Genomic DNA, 19758 nt, shown 5'->3' with positions numbered 1-19758 from the left:
ACCGACAACAAACTCGCATTCCTGGACGTCACAGTCGAAAGAAAGGACAATGGAGAACTATGAACCTGCATATAGAGAAAACCGACAAACACTGACCGAATACTTAACTACACCATCACACCAACACACACAAACGAAGCTCTATCAGGACACTATTCCTACGAGCCACCACACACTGTAGCTCAGACGAGATACACAAAACAGCGGAGAACCACCTATATGACGTATTCAAGACGAACAGATACTCAAGAAATACAGTGCGCAGATTCCTCAAGGACAAACCACGACAATCAGACCAAACACAGCCAGAAACCCTAACCACCTTACCATACATCAAAGAAGTTTCAGAAATGACAGCCAGACTACTGAGACTCATCGGAATCCTAGTAGCACACAAACCCACCAACACTCTAAAACAAAAACTAACAAACTTAAAAGACACAGTACAACCCATGGACAAAACCAATGACATCTACAAAATTCCATGCAAAGACTGCCACAAACACTACATAGGACAAACAGGAAGAAAGTTAACCACCAGGATACACGAACACCAGCTAGCCACAAAAAGACACGACCCTCTCTCCCTTGTAGCCCTATACACGGATGAAAAAATCTACCATTTTGACTGGGACAACACATCTATCCTGGGACAGGCTCAGCAAAGGCATGCCAGAGAATTCCTAGAGGCCTGGCACTCCAACCACAACGCCATAAACAACACATAGATCTAGATACCATCAATCAACTCCTCAGAAAACGAAACGGAAATGACATCACCACAAACCCCAGACACCACATCCAGGAGAAAGATATAAATAGAAAGCAGGAGACAACAGTTTCGCTTCACTTGGAATTCGCCACTGATGATGTTACCTAGCCAGGTAACGAAACATCTGGATATCAAAACTACAACTCAAGGAGCAAACATACACCCCAAATCTCAACCTGAAATACAAACCTTCACAAACCTTGAGAAAAAAAAATGGGGCTATTCAAGTTGGCCAGTATTAATGGAGAGACAAATTATTATCTAAATGGCGAGAAAGTTCAAAGTGCTTAGGTGCAGAGGGATCTGGGTGTCTGCTTGCATATCACAGAAAACCTGCATGTGGGTACTGCAAGTAATGAGAAATGCAAGCATAATTTCAGTGTTTACTTATAAAAGGATAGAGTAGGGAGTGTTGGTGTAGCTATGCAAGGCATTAGTGAGGCTGCAACTGGAGTACAGTTTGGGTGTCCTGCAGAATGAGGTATTTACACTGTAGGCAATTCAGAAGAGCTTCATTAGATTGATTCCATATTTGAAGTGTTTGTCTTATGAAGGGAAATTGAGCAGTTTAGGCCTATACGCTCGAGTTTTATAAGATGAAAGGAAATCTCATTGAGTTCTGTAAAATTCGAAAAGTAATTGAAAGTGTAGATGTGGGTGGATTTTTTTTTCATGTGGCACAATTTACGACAAGAGACTAGAGTGTTAGGATGGAGAGATGGCACAAAAAGGGAATAGATGCCGAGTTGACATCAGCCTCATCGAGCGGTTGGATTCCTCGCGAATGCTCATTGTTCTTATTCAACTCTTCAACTGTGTTGCATAGGAATGAGGGAGGATTGGGTATCATACAGACAGCTGGCACTCAGGATAAATCAGTTAGAGAGATCGTAACCAGTCACGCCACACAGTGACCAGCGCTGGGTTCTCAACTATTTACATTCTATATTAATGATCAGGAAGATGGGACAGATATACAGATGCTGCGTTTGGTGATGTCGCTGTGATAAGCAAGAGATTAAATTATCAAGAGAGGGTGGAGAGTCTGCAAATAGATTCAGAGAGGTAAAGACAATTGATAATAGTTTGTCAGGTGGAATCTAACATGATATAACCTGTAATTTCATTTACAGAAATAATGGAAGGCAGTATGTTACTGAAATGGAGAGGGATTACAGGACTTAGTAATACTGTGTACTGGGGGCGTTCATTCAGACCCGTTCAGAAATGGGAGGTTTTGCTCCATCCCTGTTTGTCAGCTCCCAGACACTCCAAGTGACCCCATTGCTCTCCGCACACATGGAATATTTTGATGTGGTTGATTGATGGTGGGGATGGTGTTTTGAAACCTGCATCAAGAGGACGTCCTTTATCCAAGATATATTCATTTCTTTCCACGTGGAGACCCAATGACGATGAAAATGGCTGACTGCTTCTGAATGAAGCGGCCATGACTGCTGCCAGGACAGTGGGTATTCACCAACAAGGTGTACTGTGCATGCGTTACATTTATAGAGAGAGAAATCCTTCAGTTCCTCTACCTCTCCCCATTGACATGGGTACTCTGCAGATTCACTGTCCACCATCGGAAATCTCACTATACCGGATATACCCGGCAGCTCCCTGCTGTGGGAGAAACAATGTATTTACCTCATCCACCACGTATATCCTCCATCACCGAATGGTGACATTGATGTTGAGATATTGGGAATACCCACTGTCCTGGCAGCAGTCATGGCCGCTTCATTCAGAAGCAGTCAGCCATTTTCATCGTGTATATATATATATATATATATATATATATATATATATAACATTGACTCTGAGCATACAAATGTTCACAACTATTTCTATTTCAGTCATTTTACTCCTGCCACAGAATGCCTTTGTCTTTCTTCATCCAAGTCTCCACAAGGTGTCAAAATTTAGATTTACTCGCCCTGTCATCTGTATAGTTTCAAATTGAATGGTAGCAGTAATAAGTTCAATCGAAACAGGCTGTTTTTTTTTCTCCCTAAACGGCTCCAAAAACTTTAAGGGGTCACGATCAGTGAAAAAGATGTGTCTCATTTATGTCATTCGCAATTTAAATGCTGAAATGTTGTAACGCCAACACCAAGCTGAAGGCCTCATTCCCCATTGTGGAATAAATCTGTTGATGTTTCCACTGGACTCTCCAACCACACGTTACATAATGGAGAACTTCTCATCTTTTCAATAGTCCTTCTGAATGACATAGCTCCCCATGTCCCAGCATCAAAGACTGATATGTTTCCGTCCCTCTTAATGCTCTAACCTCTTTACCTGCTACTACTGGTCTATGCCCAGTAAACCTTACTCTCACAGGCAAATGTTTTAAGAAGATCTCTCACATTCTTTAATCTCTCACAAAAACCAAACTTTGATTTCTGAACTCAATCAGCATCATCAGCCATTTCAGCTTCTCATCTTGCCATTTTAACTCTCAGTTATTCCACACGAGTTCTCAGGACTGCAGGAAGTGAATTGTTGAACTTCCCCAAAATAAGAATCTCTCTAAGAGTGCCATAGTTTTGCTCAGTTTTTAATACTCTTACCAACCTTTCAAAATTACTTTATTTGATACTTTCAAACTCAATGCGCGTTTAACCAGAGACCCTTTTTTAGATTCCTGAAATGCTGTCTGTCGTCTTCTGGTCCAAGCTCATATACACTTCAGTTGGCATACTGGCCACTCCATACTGGCCAGATACCTCATCCGATAGGGAAGCAAATACCTATCAGCCTTGTTTGGATCAACTAAATCCACATGGTCACTGGTGTCTGCATTTGCTTAGCCACTTCTCAAACGAAATTCAAAAGGCTTCCCCATCCTTCTCATCAAATTTAGAGAATGCCTGGATGCATTTAAACAGATCCCCATTAGGTCATTGGTTACAATAGGGCTGCTCAACCTCACTAACCTCATCATCCCACCGACCGTCTATCTTCATCTCCGCCCTTCTGTCAACTTTCCTCGCTAATTGCTAACTATTTAAGTTGAAACTCTCTGCTTCTCTTCTGTCCTTTTCTCTCTTTCTTCTTCATTTCCCTTTCTTTTATTTCTACTTTTCATCATAATTCAAACTGTTTCAATTCCTTCTCATGTTCAAAGTGCCTCATTTGAAATTGAATCCCAGCCATTTCCAAAGAGTCTGATGGCAGTTCCACCAAATGTAATTGCCGAGCTATCGCTGTAATTATCTCTCATTTTCCCACAGAGAATCGCAACCCCATCTCCACCTTGCCTGTCAATTCCTACAGTTTTGCCTTCATTACCTTTTGTAAAACCCCCAACTTCACTTTTCCACACCCAGAGAACTCTTGGTGACTGAATCCTTATACACAAAATACCAACCGAATTCAACATCGGGAAAAAAGACAATAACAACCTCCATGCGCGACCTTTGAACCCAATAGTCTCCTGGTGCATACTCTCCAGTGTCTGCGTGAGCTTATTCTGGATGCTTTGGTTTCCTCCCACAATCCAAAGATGTGCATGTCAGGTATTTTGGCCATGATAAATTGTTCATAGTTTTCAGCGATGTGTGGGTTAGGTGCCTTAGTCGGGATAAATGTGTAATAATAGGGTAAAGGAATGGGTCTGTGTAGGTACTCCTCGTAGGGTCGGTGTAAACATGTTGGGTCGAATGGCCTGTTTGCAAATTCTAAACCCAAATTGGTATTATCGACTTAGAACCAGACAAGAGACCCCAGTTTGTTATAGACCAACCAGACCGCCTCAAACTATTTTAAGAAGGGAGCTTGGATGTCAACCTTTTCTTATTTTAAAGGTAGATGTGAAGTGGGAGTTCCAGATGTGATGCTACTCGTCAAACCACTCACCATTAAGTAAAACGCAATATATTTAAACACTGTAATGAAAATCCAGACAAAATGAAGAGGAATTTAGAATAATTTAACTATTGGAAATCTTAACTGAATAATGGATACAGAACATTCTCAAAATGAACTGTTCCAATATACTAACATCACCTAAACGCACCCCTTGGTAAAAAGGAACATTCAGACATGTGTTCTTGCATACGGTTCTCCAATCCAGGAGGAAACAGCATCAAGTGAGGTTCCAGAGAGAATAGCAGCTCGGGATAATTTACTGAAACTTACAAACCTTCTGGGACCCCAAGCACCTGGTGATTGTTGTAGCTACAATAAAAAGAAACCTAGAAAGCCTGGTCTGTGCCAGCTGGCCATTGTCACTACTATATTTTTTTTAAAAACCCTAAAAGCCCCATAATTTATTTGCTTGAGCCGTTTTCAGTAGGCAGTTTGGCCTTTAAGACCTCGTGCTAAAAAAAAGTATAAAATAACCTTTTATTTTAAAAGGTGACAGCATTATCAGGCAATTTAGATGTCTGGTCCTTTACTCAGTGGGCTTCCTCGTGTTACTGATCGCAAGGTCACCTGAGGGGGACAGCCACAGGTACTGACCAAGTTACAAGGATGTTTCTCATAACATCATATGGGACATACCAGGAAGTGAACAACAGCTTATCACACCCCATTTCATTATTTCTGAGCTACACAATGCCAGCAGTCGATACACTAGGGAGCCAAAACCCAAGGCCAGGGAAAGATACAAAGGGACAGAGAGATTCACATTAAAGACTGAAATAGACAGTTAATTAACTAAAAAGATGTTGTGGAAATATGGGGAAAAAGTCAGGGCAGTGGGACTAATTGGAGAAGTAAGTTCTTCGTGAGTAAAATTACAAGAATGAGAACATTCAATAAAGGCATTGCCAGATTAAATGAAATGGTTTGTTACATCAAATTCTGAGTCTGCTTCACAGAACACCACAAACAACATTAACTGGGACAAGATGACAGCCCCGTATGGAGAGCTGTGCAGATCATGCTCGCGTGTTGCTCAGTAAACTGCACTATCTGCCCAGTATGAGAGTATTGCAAACTTTACTATCATATGTTAACTATATTCACATCAGGTTACTGCCTACAGTGGGAAGGTTTGCTCTCTCTGCTTGTGTGTGTGTGTGTTCATCAGAGAGAGAGAGAGAGAGAGAGCATCTGTGCGCGTGATTGACGTGGTTAAATGAGAAACTCATTGTCTGAGAAAGAATGCACATGAAGAAAACAATTTTAAATACGAACAACTGGCAGGCTTTTTGTTAATCAACAGAGAGAACGAGAGAAGTTTCATGGACAGATAAGATAAAGTGTTTGAGAATGTCAAAATAAAGACATTGCCAGACACAACAGCAATATACGTCAGCGTGCATGAATGACAGATGGATGGGAGTGTGGCGTGAGTTTGAATCAGGTTTGTTTGGGCAGGTTTGAAGCCGGGAGCATCAGCAGCAGATTCTTGCCTTCATTAAGACTGTATTTCATATCTCAAGATTCAAACAGCAGATGGAATAAACCAGTGAGACATATTCTGGAGTGGTGAGTATTTCAAGTTAGAAATGGTCAAGGAATGGTGTCAAGAATCAGCTCAGTGTCAAAGGGATCTCCCACATTTGTGACGTGTCTGCTTCTGCTGCAGATATTGTCCAGGGATGGGATGGAAACAGTAGAGGAAGTGGAGTTTGGAACCAGAACAGTAGACAATGACCTCCATGCTCTTAACAGCAAAGGCAATGATGTAATGAATTGTGGTTCTTCCCTGAAACAGAATAGGTCAACATAGAGACCCGGAATAACACTGCCAGAGCAGAGAGCGAGACAGTAATTGAACACCTTCATTGATGTCAGTTAGTAGTGGTCTGTAAAGTGAATATCTGAATTGAGAGATTCCACAGGAACAATAATTTTGGCAAGAAGTGTAGACTATATGAAATAACAGTAATACAGTCATAACTGGTTTATAGAAAACAAAATCTGGACAGTGACACTCACCAGGAACACCAACGATAGCCAGGAAGGGATAATAGAAATATCGAAAAATGAGAAGAGCGTAATAGATCTGCGATGATAATGACAACCAATTAAATGCAGAAAGATACCAAACATAATATGATAACCTCCTGTCTATTGTTGACATATTCCTGTCTAATGTTCTCAGATTAAGATCCATTGTTGGAATATTCCAGTTTAATGTTCCCAGATTCTGATCCATTGTTGGAACATTCCTGTCTAATGTTCTCTCCTAAGAGTCTGATCTCTCCTCCCCCACTCTCTGGATCTGCTGATCCCCGGCAGTGCTGTCAGTGATGCTCCCGCTCATGTTCTGGATTGACACATTGTACGGAGGCCATTTATCATTAAAAGATGGAAACCCTCCACTGGGATAATTAGAATCCATGGAGGTTGGCATTAGTCACAGTCACTGAACAAACAGACTCAGTTAACCAGTTCCATACATCATTTTTCATTTACTGGTTTTGGATGGAATAGTTGAGCGTTGCTGAGGGATGGACCATAAATCTTTCAAACTTTTTAATCTTTTTTTCCTTGTATATGAGAATATTAACAGAACACTGCAGCAGTATATATATGTCCCACTCTGTTTATGAAAGGAGTCAGTTATATAAAAAAAAGATCGGGGGCTGCATAAAAAGAAGTCGGGTAGGCAAGTTTCTAGATACCCGAACACAATGTATGACACTTATTGAACAGTGAGACGCTACTCATGGTTTTAATGCCGTGTTATCAAATCCGTTAATAAACTTGAGACAGAGCATTGAGACTGATGCTCAGGAACTGGCTAAAACAATTCTGATCCTATGGGCCTCTTACAGAGGGATAAGAGAAAGCCATTCAGCCCGTATGAGTCTGTTGCTACTTGAAAAGGTGGAAAACTGGAATATTGGCACATTTTGCCAACAGAATCATTCAAAACAAAGTGATGTGTCACTGCAGCTGTATGAGGTGTTACTGAGAGGGCACCTGGAGTACATTGTGTTCGCTGTGTTTCTGTAACTGAGAATGGTTGGACCACCATTAGATACAGTTTACCGGCAGTGCGTAATCCACGGGTTGCTGTGTCATTTGATGTCTCAGGTCTGTTACACAGGGACAGGAGGATGCCATGAAGTCTCTTGAGTTTATTTCAGATGGACATGAGGTGGTCATTCAGCCTCTCGAACCTGTTCCAGAGGGGCAGGAAGTGTTTATTTAACTTTCAAATCTGTTACACATAAATATTAGTTTCAAACTAGTTGTGGAATAGGAACGACCTGATGTAAACATTAAAGTTCCTACTTTGAATAAGGTCAATTTTGAAAGTGTTAGGTGAGCCCTGTGAAAGGCTGATTGGGATACCCTATTCTCAGGTAAAGGGATGGTTGGAAAATGCAAGGCGATTACAACTTGGTGTCAGAGAGTCCAGAGCCATCGTGTTCCTATTAGTGAGATGGGCAAGGCTGGTGGGTGCAGGGAGTGCTGGATGGCTAGATATATTGATGCTCTGGTCAAGATAAGAAAGGAGGCATATGTCAGGTAAACAGAGCTGAGATCAAGTGAGTCTCGAGAGGGGTATAAGGGAAGTAAGTGCATAGTCAATGGGGAACTCCAGCCAGAAAAATATGGACATGAGATGGCTTTAGAAATAGGGTTAACGAGGCATTGAAGCAACTGTATACGTCCTTTAATGGCAAAATATTAACTAGGGAGAGAATAGGGCACCTTACAGGTCAGTCAGGCTACCTATGTGTGTAACCATAGGAGATGGAAGGGTTACTAAACAAGTATTTCTCCTCAGTATTTAATGTAGAGGAGCTTACAACAGTGAGAGAAGGAAGAAATATAGAGTGATATCTTGAATAGTATCTATATTACAAGGAGATATCGAACATTTTTAAACATACAAAGGTGAACAAATCCCTGTGACCTGATCAGTTGTATCCCAGAAGTTTATGGGAAGCTCGAAAAGAGATTGCTCAAGTCTTTTGCTGATATATCTGTATTATTGATTTACACTGGTGAGGCGTCAAAAGACTGGAGGGCTGCTAACATAGTGTCATTATTTATGAAAGTAAGGAAAATACAGCTAACTATAGATTGGTGAGCCTGACGTCAATGGTGACTAAATTGTTGGCGGGGGGGCGGGGGGGGTGGTTGATTTAAAGGGTGTATATGCATTTGGAAAGACAAGGACTGAGAGGGCTTTGTACATTGGAGATCACGTCTCACTGACTGGGTGGAATTTTTTGAGGAAGTGAAGAAGATGATTGATGATGGCAGGACAGTGGATGTTATCTTTATGCAATTCAGTAAGAAAACCAAAATGTTCTACATGGTAGGCTAGTTATCAAGGTTAGACTGCCTGGAATCCTGGAGAGCTTGTCATTTAGGTCCAATTTGTTCTTGAATATTGGAGATAGGGCGTGACAGTGGACGTTTGTTCATTGACCTTGGAGACCTGTGACTAGTGGCGTGCCACAAAGATCAATAGTGAGTCTTTTGTTACTTATGCAAATCATTTGTACTTGAGTAAGTGAAGTATGGTCAGTAAGTTTGTAGATAATTCCAATTTTGGTGGTAACGTCGACAGTGAAGAATAATGTCTCAGAATATAATGAGACGTTGATTAGGTGAGCCGAGGAGTGGCAGATGGAGTTTATTTTAGATAAATGTGAGGTGTTGCATTTTGGCAAGAAATATCAGAGTAAGAAATGTAGGTAGGTTCCTGTTGAAAGTTGCCAATCAAGGATAACTCCATAGAAATTATGGAATCCCTACAGTGAGGAAACAGGCTATTCGACCCATCGAGGCCACACCGACCCTCTCAACAGTATCCCACTGGACAAACCCCTATCCTATCCCTCTGAGCCAGCATTTCCCATGGCCAATCCATCTCGCCCACACATCCCAGGGTACCATGCACAATTTAGGATGGTCAATCTACCCTTACCTGTATATCTTTATACTGTCAGAGGACAACATAGTACCCGAAGGAAACTCACACAGACACGGGGAGAATGTACGACCACACAGTCAGTCATTCACGGATGGAATTAAACCCAGATCGCTGTACTGTGAGGCACCTTGTGGTGCAAGTTCTCAGTTCCTTGAAAGTGCCGTCACAGGTAGACAACACAGTGAAGAAGCCACTTGGTGATCTTCCCTTTATTGGTGTGTGCTTTGACTCTAAGCATTTGCATGACGTGTTGGATCTGTACAGGATATTTGGCCACTTTTGTAATATTGCTTTTAATTCTGGGCTCCCTGCTGTCGGGGAGATATTGTCAACCTTGAAAGGGTGCAGAAGAGATTTAAAAGAATGTTGCAGGTGTTGGAGGGTTACAGTTACAGGGAGAGTTTGAATAGGCTGGGGCTGTTTTCAAGTATTGAGCCTGAGGGGTGACGTTAAAGAGGTTTATAAAATCATGAGGATCATAGATAAGGTAAACAGTCAATGTGTTTTCACAGGATAGACGAGTCCAAATATAGATAACAAAGGTTTAAGGTGAGAGGAGAAAGATTTAAAAAGTGATGCTAAAACAACATTTTCACACAGACACTTCTGTGTGAACGGATTGAACAGCCAAAAGAGGTAGTGGAGGCAGGTACAGTTACACCTTTAAAATAGCATTTGGATGGATACACGCATGGGAAGTGTTCAGAGGGAGATGGGCCAACTGCTGGCAAGGGGGAACGAGATTAATTTAGGATATTTGGTCTGTATGGATGACCAGACCGCAGGATCTTTTTCCGTGCTGTACATCTCTGAGAGTCTATTGACTCTTGAGAGTTTAACATGGGAACAGGAGGAGGTTATTCAGCTTCTGAATACTGTCAGTCAGCTTGTTTGTTCAATTACTGACAGTCAAATACAAAAATAAATCATTCAGATTTTGATGGTGTTTTACAGAAACAGGAGAAGGGCTTTTACTCAAGAAAAGCGGTAAAGAATGAGAAGAGGCTTCAGTCCCTCAACTCCATTCCACAGAAGCAGCAGTTGAGCACAGAGCTATTGGAGCCTGTTACTCTGGAGCAGGAGGAGGACATCTACTTTCACAAAACTTGGATTAAGCGACAGTCACTCAACTGCTCGAGACTGGGACACAGGAACACGACGCAGTCACTCAACTGCTCGAGACTGGGACACAGGAACACGACGCAGTCACTCAACTGCTCGAGACTGGGACACAGCAACAGGAGGCCTCACTCAACTGCTCGAGACTGGGACACAGGAACAGGAGGCAGTCACTCAACTGCTCGAGACTGGGACACAGCAACAGGAGGCAGTCACTCAACTGCTCGAGACTGGGACACAGGAACACGACGCAGTCACTCAACTGCTCGAGACTGGGACACAGGAACAGGAGGCAGTCACTCAACTGCTCGAGACTGGGACACAGGAACAGGAGGGAGTCATTCAACTGCTCGAGACTGGGACACAGGAACAGGAGGCAGTCACTCAACTGCTCGAGACTGGGACACAGGAACAGGAGGGAGTCACTCAACTGTTCGAGACTGGGACACAGGAACAGGAGGGAGTCATTCAACTGCTCGAGACTGGGACACAGGAACAGGAGGGAGTCATTCAACTGTTCGAGACTGGGACACAGGAACAGGAGGGTGTCACTCAACCGCTTGAGACTGGGACACAGGAACAGGAGGGAGTCACTCAACTGTTCGAGACTGGGACACAGGAACAGGAGGGAGACATTCAACTGTTCGAGACTGGGACACAGGAACAGGAGGGAGTCACTCAACTGCTCGAGACTGGGACACAGGAACAGAAAGCAGTCATTCAACTGCTCCAGACTGGGACACAGGGTCCAATCACAAGAATGAAAACAAATAATAAAGGTATTGCCAGATGTTTAGCTCTCTCACATTCGCAATCCAACTCACATAACCACTCCATCCATTATATGTTCAGGATGGAGCACTGTGTAGATCCGGCTAGCGTACTGCTGAATGCAACCCAGCAATATCCAGAATGGAACTCTGTGCAGCCCACACCAATGCTCGATCGATAATCATGGGCTAAATTTCCAGAGTGGGGGGCTGTGCAGACCGCACTGGTTCATTCATATATAAACCCAGACTTTTACATTGTTCGGTAACACTGTGTTAGATTGCAGCCCAGTGTGGGGAAACTTGCAAACAATGTTGAAAGTGACAGGATGTGCAGCTCCCATCCATTTACAGCTCCATATCTCCACTGTACCTTGACAAGGGGGTGCCATGATGTGAAAATCACTGCGATGGAGAGATGTAAATGGAAACAGTTTAAATACCAATAGTACTGATTAAGGCGAGTATCACACCAGTATTTAAAGTTGAAATGACTGAGATAATATCCAATGAGGTTTTGTAAATGGTGCAAAGTAGTTAGAGGGGGATGGTAATGTTATAGTGGTTGCACTATTAGCCTCCAAATCATCAATAGGAATTAGAGGAAGAAATATACAGGGAGACTGGGGAGAGTTGCAGGAGTAACAGGATTGTAATAATTTCAATTGTAATGATTTCAATTTTCCGAACATAGACTGGGACTTCCAGATGGTTAAGAACTTAGATGGAACGTGATTCGTTAAGTGTGTTCAGGAAAGTTTCCACAATCAATATATAGAATAATCTACTCGGGAAGGGACAAATTCGACCTACTGTTGGGAAATAGGGCAGGATAGGTGAAGGAGATAAAGTGGAGGAGCATTTTGAGAAAAGTGATTAGAGTTGTATTAATTTTAAAATAGTTATGGGAGGGACAAAATTGGTCCACAGATTCAACTTCTCAATTGGGGCAAGGCGTATGTTGTTGGAATTAGACAGAGGATTGCAGGGGATGATTGGAGTTGTTTGTTTCGAGGTAAAAGGATTTCGGGCAAGTGGGAAGGCTTTAAAAGTGAGAGAGCTCAAGTTCAAGGTTTCCATTTTCCTGTGAGGGTGAAGGCAAAGTGAGACTGGAAGAGAGAACCCTGGATGTCAAGAGATATTGAGGCTCTGACCAGAAAAAATGGAGGCGTGGCTCAGGTTCAGGCAGCTCGGATCAAGGGAATCCCTGGAGGTATACAGGGGATAGAGGAGTTAGTGAAGAAGGAAATCAGCAAGGCGAAAGGGGGTATGGGATAGCCTTGGCTGAGAAATTTAGAGTGAATCCAAATTCAGTACAGTAAAGATGAAGAACAACGAGGGAGAGAATAGGATGCTTTAAAATCCAAAATAGGCATGCATGTGTAAAACCTCAAGAGATTGGTGAATTCCTCAATTTCCCCTCTGTGTTTACCATGAAGAAAGACATGAAGACCTGTGACCTTTAGGAGGTTAGTTGTCAAATCTTGGTACTGTCCATATCACAGTAGAATTGCTGTTGGATATATTAGAATGCACAAAGTCAGACAAATCTTTTGGTCCTGACCAGATACATCCAAGACCACTGAAAGAAGCGAGAGATAAAGCCTAAGCGCCAAGATCCCGGAAGACTGTGCGGTAGCAAACGTTGTGCCTTATTCAAGAATGGCTGCAAAGAAATGCCCAGGAAATATAGACCAGTAAGCTTCACACCTGTTTTCGCTAAACCACTTGACAAGCTTCTGAAAGATAAAATGTGCATGCATTTGGAAATACAAAGTTTGATTTGAAGCAGTCAGCTTCGTTTTGTGCGTGGCGGATCATGCCTTACGAAGTTTGTTAGAGATTTTTGAGGAAGTGACCAGGAACGTTGACGAGGGCACAGTGGTAGACATCTTCTATTTCGATTTCAGTAAGACCTTTCATAAGGATCCACATAGTAGGCCACTCTAGAAGATTATATCACATAGAATCCAAGGTGAACTGGCAAATTGGCGACACAATTGGCTTAACATTATGAAGCAAACGGCTATGGTGGAGGTATGCTTGTCGGACTGGAAGCCTGTGACAATTGGCGTGCCTCAGGGGTCGGTCCTGGGCCCATTGCTGTTTGTTATCTATATCAATGATTTGGATCAGAGTGCACAACGCAAGGTTAGTAAGTTTGCAGATGACACTAAAATTAGAGGCATCGTTCAGAGAGAGGAACATTATCAGAAATTGCAGCAATACCTTGACCAGCTGGGAAAGTGGGCTGAGAATTAGCAAATGGAGTTTAATATAGATAAGTGTGACGTCTTGCATTTTGGAAAGTCAAATCCAGGTAGGAGTTTAAGGATGAATGTGAGGGACTTAAGGAGTGCAGTGGAACAAAACGACGTTGGAGATCAGGTGCACGGTTATCTGAAATTTGGGTCACAGGTACACAGGACCATGAGGAAGGCTGTTGGCACACTGGCCTACATCAGGGCATTGAGTATAGAAGTTGGGACGTTATGTTGCAGTTGTACAGAATGTTGGTAAGGCTGCAGTTGGAGTATTGTGTACAGTTTTGTTCACCTTGCTCTAGAAAGGACATTATTGAACAACAAATAATGTAGAAGGAATTTACAAGATGTTTCCTGGGCTAAAGGGTTGAGTTATAGGAAGAATTTGGACAGGTTAGAACTTATTTCTTTATGCAGCAGGAAACTGAGGTGGTTCTTATGGAAGTATAGATTTTATCAAATTATAAGATGCACGCCTGGGGTGAATGCATTTTTTCTTGCAAGGTTGGGGAATCGAAGACGAGAGGACATCCGTTCATGCTTGGAGAGGAAAAATAGAACAGGAACTTGGGGATCATCTTTTTTACACAGCGTGTGGTACGCATATGGACTGAGCTGCCAGGGGAAGTGATTGAAGTGGGTACAATAACAACATTGAAAAGGCATTTGAACAAATACACAGATGGAACAGGATTAGATGGATACAGAGCAAAGGAAGGAAAGTGGCAGAATGGCAGATAAGGGGCAATTACAGCATGGTTTGTTGATGGAGCACGGCGGGCGTATCAGATGGGCTACTACAGAGGGAGAACATTCTCTTCCCAGAGGGAGCCACACCAGTAAACCCACCTATCGTGGTCTGAGTTCACCGCCCAGCTCAGTGCAGTATCTGAGGTCTGAAGAAATGTCCAGTAGTACAGGACAAATATCAATAACCTTCCCTGCTCTTTCAGGATAAGTGTCACCGTATTCTCTCTGCTCCCTCACACTCACTGTATATCTGTGATCGCACCTACCCCCGAAAAAGACTCATGGTCCTCCACTCTCATAACTGCATGCAACGCTTACTCTCTCTCTCTATCTCTCTCCTTTGCAAAACATCCCACACAATCATGGAATATTCTGGAGAATGCCGATTATGGAATGTTCCAGATAATGTTCCAAATAATTCCCAGTTTCAGGAAAATGGCAGTGTCCCAGTGTGTAACATATAAGAGGAAGGAGTAGAGAAGTACCTTTTTCAAATCACATAAAATTCAAACCATGCTGAGGCCATTCAGCCCTTCAAACCTGCTCTGGCATTTAATAAGGTCCCCGCTGAACTGATGGTCTTCTCAGCTCCATGTTACGGGAACTTTGAGTCATTCAGCCCCCGAGGTTCCTGTCATTGGCCAAACAGCACTCAGGCACTTTTACCCCTTTTTTCAAGCGCCTGTTTGAGGGTATTTCCCATGGGGATGGACACTCCTAACAATATATTCCATCATCTTTATACTTTCATGCAATGGTCAGCATGCTTTACCCAGACCAAACAAAAATCTACACTTATTTTATGGTTATAGATATCCAATCACACTTAATAATTCTGGTTATTTCACTTGACTCACCTTAATGATATTAAAACAAAGACAGCTTCTAAACACGTCTTGTTATAAAATACAATTTCGAGCAGAGACCGTTTTTACCCTCAGCCGCCATCTTGACCGTTACCTGAATTGTACCACTTTACTTGTTATGAATGTTTCTTTTACCCTTTGTCTGAGACTGTTTCTGTCTGTATAAGTTACACAGTTCTCCATTCAGTTGGACAGACGGCTGGTTTGTGATACAGAGGGAGGCCAACAGTGCAGGCTCAGTTCCCCAGACCTACAGAGGTTACCATGAAAGGGACGCTTTCTCAACCTCACCCCATCACCCGAGGTATGGTGATCCTCAGGAGAAACCAACATGAGTGGTCTCTCTAATGAGAGTACTTTGTGACTCTATTCTAACAATGTTAGCATTTTAATTTTCAAAAATATTTTATTGAAAAACAGATTTTTAATATTATAATAAATCAATAACAACACAACTCAAATAACTGAAAAATACATCCAGTTGCATGTACATACAAAACAAGTTAAAACACTACACAGACAGAAGAAAAACAAAACTAAACAATAAATAATGAATAAACAATACAGCTCAGCACAACAAAACGATAGCTCTCCTTCATTAAGAGCATTAACTGATACATTTTTTATGTTCATGGTTCTTCATCGATGGATATTAGATTCATTAGACAATAGCATCATGGTTATATAAAAACCCTTCTTGGAGTGGCCGATAACCCTGTATTGCCGTAATCCAAAAAGAGCTGCCATGTCTCATATAAATCTTTGTTTTTTGGTGCACCACACCAGTGGTAAACTCGAAAGGGATATTCTCCATGAAGAGCTGACGACGACCCAACAGACTATATTTCCTAGCATGGAAAGTACGGAAAGTAAGGATATATTTATTTTTCCCCATGTTTATCTGTGGAAACTACCCTGGGCAGACCCAGGAAAACAGAAACCAGGTCCATCTCCAATTCAGTCCTCAATACCCACTCTATCACACCTACCACAGTGCTCAAATATAGATGAAGCCTGCAACAAGACCACAAGCAATGAGTTAGAGTGCCTGTAGTCATTCAGCATTTAGGACATGAAGGTAATCCCACTTTGCATTTTGAGATACAATTTGGGGTCAGATAGACACTATGAAGAATTTTCAACTGCATGGAATGGGTCCTACTACGGATCAAAATCCTTTGAGCATTTTCACAAATATCCTCCCATGTCTCCGAAGTATTCTGAACTCTCTCTCGCAGGCATCATAAAGCTGCAGAGTCTTGTCTGAGGGGACACTCTCCAACTAATGATAGAGAGTACTGACAGAGAGTGTATTCTGAGCAATAGGCACCCTCTTCCCTCCATCGGATCTGTAAGAGGCTGTTAAAAATCTGCTGTTTTAAAAATCAAATCTCTGATCTTGAAAAAAAAATACAGAAGAGGTCTCTACTAGGTAGTCCATACGTACGAGTTATTTGATCAAATGATATCATTATTTCTCCATCAAATAACACGTGGTGACTCAATGGTTAGCGCTGCTGCCTCACAGCACCAGGGTCCCAGCTTTGGTTCTGGTCTTGGGTGACTGGCTGCGTGCAGTTAGCATTCTCGCCATGTCTGTGTGGATTTCCTCCCACAGCCCAAAGATGTGCAGGTTAAATGAATTAACCTTTGAAAAATCACCAATAGTGTTCAGTGATGTGTAGGTTTGGGCGTTCGTCAGGGTAAATACAGGCTGGTAGGGAAATGGGTCTGGGTGGGCTACTCTTCAGAGGGTCGAAGTGGACTTGCTGGTCCCCAGGGCTTGTATCCACACTGTAGGGATTCTACGAATTCTAAATCACTCAAGCAAGGTCCACCCCTTGCTGCCCACAGTTTAAACCTGGAATCTATTATCCCAGGATGACAACCCATTATACGAATTATAGGGGTAAGAAACATGGTTTTGGCTGTATTGCCCTCAATCTGATGCATTGTCATTCATGCTTTAACAGTATTGATAATTATTGGGTTATGACAATACTTCTTAAATGTTGTCACTTTAGCTAAGAAAAACAGACTAATCAGGGTTCACTTTGCCTGAGAGGGTTCAATATCTCACAGTATTAACGCCGAGTCGTCAGCGTCCCAGGCAATAACATGGGATAAAAAATATCTTAATTGATAGCTTTTATCTGGGCGATCTACTCCCCACAATCTGTGGGGTAGTTGCAATCTGGTTAGCTTGATAAAAAGTCGCTTATGGTGCCAAATATAATAGATAAACCAGCCATAAAGTCTCTTAAATATCTGTCTGGGAAACATCAAAGGAAGCATTCACAAGCGGTATAGCAAATAAGGAAGGACATTCATTTTAAGAACAGCTTTCCGACCGAGCTAGGATATTGGATTTGCCTTCCATCTTTAAAGGTCTTGTTTAATTTTGTTAAACAAATCGACATAGTTCACGTTAAATAAATAATCAAAGACGGATGTAATGAATATACCGAAATAGGGTCCTTTCCCACCCTACGCACCCCCCACCCGTGACCATTTAAAAGGAAACCACGATTTGCCCTCAACATCAGGTATTTCCCCAATATCTCCCATAGGCATGGCCTCCAACTTTGTAAAATTAATCTTAAAGCCCGATAAAGTGACAAGTGAATTAATGCATTGCATCACGTGAGCTACCGAAATTGCGGGATTTGACAAAAACATATTTTGAATTATATTCCTGGATGTTCTGGAGCCGTGTCATTTGGTACTAACGTCTACATATTCCACAGATCGTACATTCGGGCCAATCCCCGATAATCACCGACTCCATTGTTATTTATGAACCTTCTGTCTGTGCCTCAAAAATATTCAATATCTTTGCCTTCAATGATTTGTGGGGAAGAGAGTTACAAAGACCCACAACACTGAGAAAACAAAAATAAAACACAAGCTCTGAGTGTGAGATTAATTTTTCTTTGTCTCCTTATCTGAGGAAGGATATGATCATATTGGAAGCAGTTCAGAGATGTTTCACTTCACGTATTACAGGAATGAGTACCTGATATTACGAAGGCTTTAACAGGTCACTCTTGGAAACACAGGTGATCTTATTGAAACATACAAGACCGAGAGGAGAGTGGATCAAATAGATATCTACTGGGTATAGTCCAAATTTATTGTCATTTTTAAAGAATACTTTCAGTGTGGAAGCAGCATATCCCATCCATTAAGTCCACACTGACCCTTCAAACAGCATCCCCCCAGACCTGCCTGCCCTTCACTATCCATGTAACCCTGCATTTCCCATGACTAACCTACCCATGCCTGGACACCATGGGTAATTTAGCATGGCCAATCCACTGTAAGTTGCATATCTTTGGACTGTGGGGGGAAATTGGAGCATTGCGAGGAAACCCCACACAGAGCATCGCCCGAGTTTGGAATTGAACCCAGTTCCATGGTGATGGGATGTAGCAGTGCTAATCACAGATCCACCATGCACACACAAATCTGCCTGACTTGTTCCTGCCACTGAACCTGACCCAGTCTGAGACCTTTATCATTGGCCATATCACCAACCTGGTTACATTTAAAATTTGTTGGGAGCAGTGGAGGAGTTGGCCGAGAAAAAGAAACAGTGACTCCCTCTAATCTCAGTCAGAGCAGGAATTAGGAGAAATTCATTCGGATTTCATTCAAGCGGGAATTCTCTTTCCCAGAAGTTTGGGATGGCTGAATCTTTATATTCTCTTGAGCTTGGTTTCACCTGATTGCCCACAGACAGGTGAATCAGGGAAAATGGCGCATGGAGAGAGAAGTGTAGTTGGGACCACAATGAGATGAACTTATTTACTGGTGGAGTTGTGTCAAGGGCCGAATGGCCCACTCAGATCCCTCAGCCCTGTGTTCTGATGTTCCATTCAGCCCTTCGGACCTGATACAGAGGGGAAGATCGAGGCCACTCCGATGGTGAGGTGCAGTTACGGAAATGTACTTGGAAAATCCAGGCTGGGTCAGGAACCGACCCCCACACCCAATCCCACTTTCCAGGCTTCCGCTCTCTGTAACTTCTGCTCCAGATGTTGGTCATGTTACAGACGCAGATTCGCTGGGAATACAGCCCCATACCCACCCGGGGTTAACTCAAACAGATCATCTGCTCTCCCTGAGTGCAACATTGTACAACACAACTTCCAGGAAAAGACCCATTTACTTTCCAAAAGCATAACATGTGAAATTAATAAATAGGAACAAGAGTAGGCCATTCGGCCCATCAAGCTATCCCAGTCATTTAATAAGAACATGGCTGATCTACTCCAGGGCTCAACTCCACTTTCTTGCCGACTCCTTGTACTCCCTCCACACCTCTCTGGGTCAGGGAATTCCAGACATTTACTAT

Source organism: Hemiscyllium ocellatum, unplaced genomic scaffold, assembly GCF_020745735.1.
Source record: "Hemiscyllium ocellatum isolate sHemOce1 unplaced genomic scaffold, sHemOce1.pat.X.cur. scaffold_316_pat_ctg1, whole genome shotgun sequence".
NCBI classification, from domain to species: domain Eukaryota; kingdom Metazoa; phylum Chordata; class Chondrichthyes; order Orectolobiformes; family Hemiscylliidae; genus Hemiscyllium; species Hemiscyllium ocellatum.
This window is presented reverse-complemented; position numbering follows the sequence as displayed.